General features: G+C 38.6%; 1 non-coding gene across 1 annotated transcript; it reads right to left on the bottom strand.

Annotated features, from left to right (window-relative positions):
- Positions 1 to 324: 324 nt before the first annotated feature.
- Positions 325 to 431, bottom strand: LOC133793337 (small nucleolar RNA R71). Its single transcript, XR_009874785.1, has one exon. It is a non-coding gene; the product is annotated as a small nucleolar RNA R71 (small nucleolar RNA).
- Between the last annotated feature and the right edge of the window lie 9,119 nt (positions 432 to 9,550).

The following is a 9,550-nucleotide window of genomic DNA, read 5'->3' as shown; positions in this document are numbered from 1 at the left end:
TCGCACTTCCACGCCTTCATGCATTATCTTCCCTCCTAATATGCCTGCATTAGACTTTAAACCTGACATGATTCAACTCTTGCCCACATTTCATGGAATGGAAAACGAAAGCCCATACGTGGATATCAGAGAATTCAAGGAGGTAGTAGCCACATTCTATAACGAGCCGAAAATGCCGATGTTGTGCGACTGAAGTTCTTCCCTTTCTCCTTGAAGGGCAAAGCCAAAAGCTAGTTATACTCTTTGAGACCTAAGTCGATTGGAACATGGGAGGAGATGACCAAATCTTTCTTTCTAAAACACTTCCCCAGCCATAAGACCAACAGTCTAAAATGACAGATTTCCACATTTTCCCAAAAGGACAATGAAACGTTCTATCAAGTCTGGGAAAGATTTAAAGATCTGTTAAATTAGTGTCCGCACCATGGCTATGAGAATTGGCGTTTGGTCAGTTACTTCTATGAAGGCCTCACGAGTCGTGAGTGCCAGTTTGTAGAAATGCTATGAAATGGTGAATTCCTCAAAAAAGAGCCAGACGGTGCTCTTTAATACCTCGAAGAAACTGCGAAAGAGTCTCACACCTGGACTGGTCGAAGTGCTACTGACAGCACCAACCGACACAAACTATCTGGGATCCATCAAATTTGAGAAGAGGGTAGTGTTAATGCCCAACTTGAAACTTTGAAAAAGCAGTTTGAGGTCTTAATGACGAAAAATGGCCAAAAATTGCACATGATCGCTCAAGAGGAATCGCAAGAACCTTGCTTTATTTGTGGAGGGACGGAGCACTTAGCAAAGGACTACTTAGCTTTGAATGAAATGAGGGGGGTTTGTGAGGAGCAATGCAATGCCTTAGGGGCATATAACAAGCCATTCTCCCATACGTACAACCCTGGTTGGAGAAACCACCCAAATTTCAGTTGGAGAGATTCCAACCAAGCTCAATCATCTGGAGGCCAATGGAGAAATGAGCAACAAGTTCAACCATCAAAGGCATATTCTGCACCTCAATACAATGCTCATCCATAATGAAATTCTCTCAAGAATACTCTTCATGCATTCATCGAGGAACAATCCAAACTGAATCGCCAAATGATGGAAGAAATCAAGGAAATGAAATGTCAATTCTCAAAGTTGACTGAATCCTTGGCCATTCCGGAAAAAGGCGAACTTCCTTCCCAACCGAAATTCAATGTGCAAGGCCAACACATGGCCCAATATTCATATTCTAATGATCAAAATGTCAAGGAGGTGAATGCCATCACGACTAGAAGCGGTAGAACTTTGCAAGACCCACCCATAAAATCCAACTCTCCAAGTATTCCAAAAGGCGTTGAAAATATCATCACAGACCACTTGTCCCGACTTGAATTCAGCGATCCCGCTGATGGTCCACCTATTCACGATGATTTCCCTGATGAAAAATTGCTTTCTGTTGCTAAGTTACCATGGTATGCTCACATTGCAAACTACTTAGTAACAAGTGAACTCTCATCTGAATGGAGTTCACAAGACAAACACAAATTTCTGGTCGAGGTGCACAATTTCTTTTGGGATGACCCATAATTATTCAAGTATTGCCCCAACCAAATCATGTGAAGATGCATCCATGCGATGAGGTGTCTAGTGTGCTGAATTTTTGCCACAATGATGCTTGTGGTGGCCACTTCTCTGTGAAGAAAACCGCTGCAAAAATCTTACAATGCGGCCTTTACTGGCCCACTTTGTTCAAAGACACCAATGATTTTTGTCGTTCTTGTATAAGGTGCCAAAAGTTAGGTTCCTTATCCCGTCGGTACATGATGCCCTTGAACCCAATTCTTGTTATTGAAATATTTGATTGTTGGGGGATAGACTTTATTGGACCATTTCCACCTTTTTTTGGCTACCTTTACATTCTTCTCGCTGTGGATTATGTTTCCAAATGGGTTGAGGCTATACCATGCCGAACCAACGATAACGCTACAATTGACAAATTCTTGAAAGAAATGTGTTATCAAGGTTCGGTACTCCTCGCGCTATCATCAGTGATCAAGGCACTCATTTTTGCAACAGATCCTTTGAGGCCTTTATGCGCAAGTACGGTGTACTTCATAAAGTTGCAAATGCCTATCATCCACAGACTAATGGTCAAGCTGAGTTAGCCAATAGGGAGATAAAACACATTTTGGAAAAGACGGTAAATCCCGACCACAAAGATTGGTCTACATGTCTTCTAGACGCTCTTTGGGCATACTTCACTGCTTTCAAATCCCTTCTTGGGATGTCTCCCTATCGACTTGTCTTTGGAAAAGCCTATCATTTACCTGTCGAGCTCGAGCATAAAGAATATTGGGCTATCAAAGTCCTAAAATTTGATCTGAATGTCGCAGGTATCAATCGCAAACTACAGTTGTCCGAAATTGAGGAGTTGAGAAACGATGCATATGACAATTCCAGGTTTTATAAAGAAAAATTGATAACCGCTCACGATAAACAAATCCTGTGAAAACACTTTGAGACAAATCAGAAAGTGCATTTGTATAATTCTCTCTTGCACTTGCACCCCGGTAAACTACGATCGTGATGGACTGGTCCATTTGTCGTGAAACAAGTATTTCCCAACGGTTTTGTTGAGGTCGCGGACCCAACCGATGGGAGAATTTTTTGAGTAAATGGCCAAAGACTGAAGCATTACATTGAGAGTGTAAGTCATGTTGAGGAGGTCCTTCTTAAGGACCCAATCTATACACTTTGAAGTTTTGAATGGTTTGCGTGTTTGTTCTTTTTATTTTTTATCTTTATTTTTATTTTACTGTCTTTCTTTTATTTTTGTATGTTTTTGTTTTTGTGTTCTGTTTTTTTTGGGGTATTGTTACTAGGCTATTTTCTCTCTCGCCTCATGGACATGATCATCATCCAGGTGTTCTCTCTCCTTGCCTTTTTCACTGATTATTCATTTTGACATTGAGGACACTGTTTGATTTTTGATTGGGGGTGGTGAGCATGCATTGGTTTTCATTTGGAAAATCTTATTGTTGTGTCATTAGCATTCATTTGGAAAACATTATTGTCTTGTTGAATTTTTAAGTCAAATTTTCTCAAAATTATCCAAGCATGAGTATAACTTGTTGGTTTGAGTCAGTTCTTACTATGTTTAGCTATTAAGAAGTGATTTTCAGAGTTTTTTTGTGCACTTTCCAAACATGTGATAAATTGGTTGTTAACACAAATAGTTGAGAGAAATTTCAAGTTTAAAGTTTTTCATTTCTTGGTGAGTTGTGAGAGTTGAGAAAATAACTTTTTGAACTTTAATTGATCATTTGAGTTGGTAAAGTCACATCTTTGGAATTTAAAACATGACATTTACTAGAGGGATGATTTTCATATAAGAATGAGTCTTTGTAATAATTTTTAAATTTATGTTCAATAGATTTTGTTTGTAATTTCCTTTCATTTTTGTGTTGTAGCCTTCTAAAAAACAAAATTAAAAAATAAAAGAAATTGAAAAAAAGGGAAAAGAATGATGAAAAAAAGAAGAAAACCAAAGAAAAAGAAAAAAAAATAGATAAATGAAAAAAAAATGAAAAAAAAGAACAACATCAACACTTCCTTATATTATTTTGTTGTTGTTGAAAAAAAATTATATATTTCTATTATTATTATTTTGTGTAATTGTATTAAAAAAATAATTTTATTATCATTACAGTTCATTTTCTTATCATTTCTAGTTAGTTGTCATTATGAGTTTTCTCATGTAAATCCCAAAGGTTGTTTGTCATTTGAATTCCAATAAGTTGATTTGCCTATCTTGTGATCAATATTTGTTCAAATTGCTTGTCCTAAAAAGTTTATCTTTTTTCATTTGAGCGTAAACTGTTACATTTCCAACTCCAAGAGTGTAATCCTTCCCATACAAATATTTTCAATGCCCGTGAGGAATTTGGAGTTGAGATCTTTATACTTTTGAGATTTTTCGATACTATTTGTGTTATGACTTGTGATAAAAAGAATATGGTTTGGTGCACACACAAAACTCTGAAATTGCAACTAAAATAGCTTAGATAGTAATTTCTGATTTCTTGCTGATACTTTGAAAATGCTTAGATGATTTTGCTTGGTTTGACTTGATTATTCAACTTGATAATTTTTTTCTTCACTTGAATTGCTAGGGACTAGCAATAAGCTGGTTGGGGGTTGTGATAAGTGCCCAAAAATACACATTTATTGATTTTAATAGTCAAAATAAATTAAGTTTTAATTAATATTTTCATCGAATTAATATGATTAAAGTTATAAATGAAAATATTTGATTTTAATTTAGTTTGTTTTATTTTGTAGGATTCAATTGGTATTTTTGGCACTTGGAAAGAAAGAAACAAAAATTGAAGAAAGAAAGAAAATGATGATATTTTTGAAAGAAGAAAGTGGCCCAATTGGAAGGAGAAGCCCAGCCCGCTTGGTTTCCTCTCTCTCCAGCGCCAGGTGGCGCGCTTCAGCCAGCGCCACATGTCCTCCTGCCAGCCAACCCGAGGACGCCACGTCGCCAGCCAACCAGCCTGCTCTCCTTCAGCCCAGCGTCACTTCCAGTTGCCCAAAACCTTTCAGCACGTTACCTCCCTCACTTCAGTGGCCCAGCCTAGGCCCAAATGCAGGAGCTTCAGCTCTCAGCTCCAGCAGGCTAGTGTAGCCCTCCAAGCCCAGTTCGAAGCCTTTGACCCACGTTAGCCTCAGCAACCCAGCTTTGACCCAGCCAGCCGCACCACGTGTCTTCTTCCCATTGGCTTCGCCTGGTCAAAGGCCACTTCTGCCACCAGCCACTTTCAACCCATGTGTTTGTGGGTATTGGGCTTTGCAAAATTTCTATTTTGAGCTTTAATGCTCATGTTTTTGAGGTATTTTAGAAAAGGGAAAAATGACCATACACCAAAATAGCTAGGTTAATATTAATAATAAGATTTGATTTTTCAAAATCATATTTTATTATTAATAGTTCAGATTTATTTTGCAAACCCCATTTTGTTGTTTAATTTCTTTTTAGTCCTTTTCTCCCTCTATAAATAGGGACTCCTTCTTCACACTTAGTATGTAATTTTTAGAGTAAAGAAACTATAGCGAAATTTCTACTCACTTTCTTCTTAGAATTTTCTTAGAATCATGAGCGTAATGGCCTAATCTTCCTATGAAGGTAAGAGATGATTCCATATGCTGGTGATGTTATTTTGCTACTTTGATTTACTATGTTCTTAATGTAAAATATTTGAGTTATTTATGTTCTTTCATCTCCATCTCTATTTTGTTATCTTTATTTACTTATGCTAATAGTATATAGGATTAGTCATGCTCTTTCTATGTACTTCTAATTAGTAAAAGTAATATTGATACATAATTTTATGTCTATTCTTCTATTGCATTATTGTCTTTGGGTATTTTGTCATTTGTAGATTTTTCATAAGATTAACATTGCCCTTTCAAAGTAAATACTTTATAACTCAAATAGACTTTTGTTAGAAAATAATATGGACTTTAATGTTAGATTTTCCAAGTAAATGTTGGGATGTGAACTATTTACTTGTGTATTTTTGTAAATCAAGTAACTAAGTAACTAAACAAGCATATGGATGATTCTTGAAACCTTTCCATTTCTCAAACTCTTGATTACATCTTACCTTTATTTCACTTATCTCATTTCATCATTTCATAAAAAAGACAACACCAAAATCTCAAATCTCTTTCCATGTCCATCATTTTATTCATTTCTTGTTATAATTTTTGTGTTATTTTCTACTAATATTTTGAGTTTAGGTTACCTCCTTGTGGATCGACCGCCCGACTATACTACAACCACCGCTTAGTGGTTGTCATGATTTGGGTGTTAAACAAACTCCTTGATGTAAATGGCAGGGGACATAATATACAGATATGGAATATATACTTTTCTGAGAGGAATTGAATAATGGTTCCCTTAAGGGTTGACTTTCGGAATTGAAAGGATATTGAGCTCAAATTCATAAATAAGTTTATGAATTAACCTTCACTAGTTAAGTTAATGGTATTTAAGGAAACAAGATATAATTAAAGAGGTTAAATGGTGATTAATTCCTACTTTAATTATGAACCATTAATAGAGGATTGAATTTTATGTAGTGATTAAATCGATGAACACTTTTTATATGTTTAAAAGTACTAAATAAATAAATGTCTATAATTACAATAGTGCAATCTCATATTTTTGGTGGAATAATACTGAGATTAATAAATTAATGTTATGATATTAAAGAGTTTTAATTAATAATTTAAATTTATTGGAGATTGAAATTATAGGTCCATAGGTCATTAAGATGGCTCTATCAACACTAATCAAGGAATGAGTTGAAATTGGGAAAAATCAGAAAAATGACACATTTGGAAGAAATTTGTTCTTCAGGGTCAAATATGTAATTGAGACAAATTAATTAATAAATAAATTAATTTTCAAAATTAATTATTTATATTTTTCAAAAATAATTTTTTAAATAAAATGGTATTTTCAAAAATAGCATTTAAATAATTAAGATAATTAATTTTGAATTAATTTGTTTTATTTATTTAAATAATGTGAAAAGATATTTCTGATCATTCAAATTGGATTTGAATTTGAAATGAAATTTGTGGATGCCCAAAATCCACCAAGGAAAATTTGAAATACATGGCTAAGGGTCACTTAGTCATGCTACCGGGCTCATGCTCAAGACCACGTTCTAACCAACACTCCCGCGTGCTCCATAGGTCTTTACCTTGGTGAGGGTTCGAAGGTTGACGACACCCTTATGTGTCTTGCACCCCTGGGCCTTGCGAGGCCCTCGCCTCGTGCTCGTACATCGGGTGTCCATGTGCCTTGCAATAACCCTGCCTGGTTGGAGACCCGAGTGCCAAGCTCTTATGAGTCATGCTCCCATGCGGCTCACGAGGCCTCCGCCTCGCTGAAGACCAAATCTCCTTGTGTCCAGGTGCCACACACCCTTGCACCTCACTAAAGACTAGAACCTCACGCGCCCAGGTGCCATACACCCTTGCGCCTCGTGAGGTCACTCCTCACAAGTGGCACCAAGGGTCTCATGCAGAGGGTCTTGCCGAGGTTGTCACGAGGTCACCCCTTGCAAGTGGCGCCGAGGGTCTCGCGCCGAAGGTATCACGAGGTACCCACTACTTGTCTGACCTCTTCTCACGTCACACCTCGAGAGACACCATAGCCTCGCGCGCATACCTACGCCACCAACCCACATCTTGTGCCACACCTCGCGAGGCACCACAACTTCACGCACGCAGCTATGCCACTAGCCAACGGCCTCGCACCTCAGTGTCGCGCCATAGCCTTGCGCGCATAGCCTTGCCTCGCACCACGGTCTCACGCCACAGCCTCGCGCGCGCTGCCTTGCCACGCACCATGGTCTCACGCCACACCCTCGTGCACGTTGCCTCTGATCAATTTCTTACAAGAGAATCTGGACATTTTCTCATGGTCACATGAAGACATGGTGGGAATAAGCCTGAGTGTAATCATGCACACTCTAAATTTGGACAAGAACGTGCCTGCAAAATCCCAAAATTGGAGATGCTTGGGAACAGTCTGAGTTGAAGCTCTTGAGGAAGAAGTAGCTCTACTATTAAAGTGTGGGTTTATTCATGAAGAAAAATACCTAATCTGGGTTGCCAATCCCGTGCTGGTCCCAAAGCCAAATGGGAAATGGAGGACCTGCATCGACTTCTCCGACCTGAACAAAGCTTGTCCCAAGGATTGCTTTCCACTACTAAGGATTGATCAGTTGGTAGATGCCACGATAGGTCACGAGCTCATGTCCTTCATGGATGTGTATTCTACATATAACCAAATCATGATGAATCCTACGAACTAGGAACATACTAGCTTCATGACCCCAAATAATGTATATTGTTATAAAGTCATGCCCTTCGGGCTGAAGAATGCCGGAGCTACATATCAATGCTTAGTCAAAAAAATGTTCGCTAATCAGATCAAGAGAAATATGGAAGTATATGTCGATGATATGCTTGTCAAATCGAAGACTGTCGATAACCATGTATCCGATCTAAAAGAATGTTTCGAAATCTTAAGGAGGTATGACATGAAGCTGAATCCTCAGAAGTGTACGTTCGGATTGGCATCAGGAAATTTTTTTGGTTTCATAGTCAACACGAGGGGAATAGAGGCAAATCTTGAGAAAATCAGGTCATTGGTAGAAATGCCCTCACCCAGGTCATGTAAAGAAGTTCAAAGCCTGACTGGAAAGGTGGCAGCTTTGAATCGTTTTATTTCAAAATCTACTGACAAGTGCCTACCATTTTACAACTTGCTCAGGGGAAACAAGAAATTTGAATAGACTGAAGAGTGCGAACAGGCATTACTCGACCTAAAAACGCACTTGGACGAGCCCCCAGTGTTATCTAAGCCTATGTCTGGGGAACCTCTATTCATTTATTTGGTTGTGACAGAAAATGCAAGCAGTGTCGTGTTAGCCCAAGAAGAAGATTGTGCTCAAAAACCAGTATATTATATAAGCAAGAGACTTCTCAGAGTTGAGTCACGATACCCACTAATAGAGAAGCTGCCATTTTGTCTGATATTGGCTTCCAGGAAGCTTCAGCCATATTTTTAGTCCCATTCAATCAACGTCATCACTGACCAACCTTTAAGGCAGGTGTTGCAAAAACTTGAAACATCGGGACATCTGTTAAAATGGGCTATCGAACTTAGCCAGTTCGAGATACTGTACGTGCCACAGACCTTAATCAAAAGTCAGGTCCTTACTGATTTTGTGGCTGAATGCATCAGATTTCAAGAGGAACTCTTGAAGGAACCGGTGTAGGAATTATGGAAAATCTTTGTGGATGGATCATCGAACGAGAATGGATCAGGAGCAGGGATCATCTTAATCTCCCCAGAAGGGCATCAATTCCATACAGCTCTGAGATTCTGATTCAAAGCATCCAATAACAAATCTGAATATGAGGCTTTACTAGCTGGGCTGAGAGTGGCAAGGGAGCTCAAGGCAAAAGTCATCCAATGCTATAGTTATTCTCAGCTTGTGATTAATCAGGTGTTAGGAGAATATCAAGCTCAAGGTACCAAGATTGCGGCCTACCTAGCTAAGGTGAAGGGAGAACTGTCCGAATTTGAGTACAGTACTATTGAACAGATACCTCGCGAGTAGAACTTTAATGCTGACGCTTTGGCAAGGCTTGCCACCACCAAAGAAGCCAAGACATTGAATATAGTGCCAGTGGAGTTCTTGGAGAATCCGAGTGTAACAGAAATGGTAGAAGTCGAAATGATCGACACAAGACTGACCTGGATGACTCCCATAATGGAATACCTCACAACAGGAAGGCTACCTGAGGACCAAAAGGATACAAGAAATATACTATATCAAGCTCCGAGGTATGTGATAGTGGATGGGACATTGTACCGACGTGGTCATTCATTGCCTCTCCTACGATGTGTTCTGCCCGAGGAAGCTAAAACCATTTTGGAAGAAGTGCACAAAGGCTTTTTTGGAGATCATGCTAGGGGGAA

This window comes from Humulus lupulus, chromosome 7 (genome assembly GCF_963169125.1).
Source record: "Humulus lupulus chromosome 7, drHumLupu1.1, whole genome shotgun sequence".
NCBI classification, from domain to species: domain Eukaryota; kingdom Viridiplantae; phylum Streptophyta; class Magnoliopsida; order Rosales; family Cannabaceae; genus Humulus; species Humulus lupulus.
Note: the sequence above shows the minus strand (reverse complement) of the source record. Positions and strands in the feature narration are given on the sequence as shown.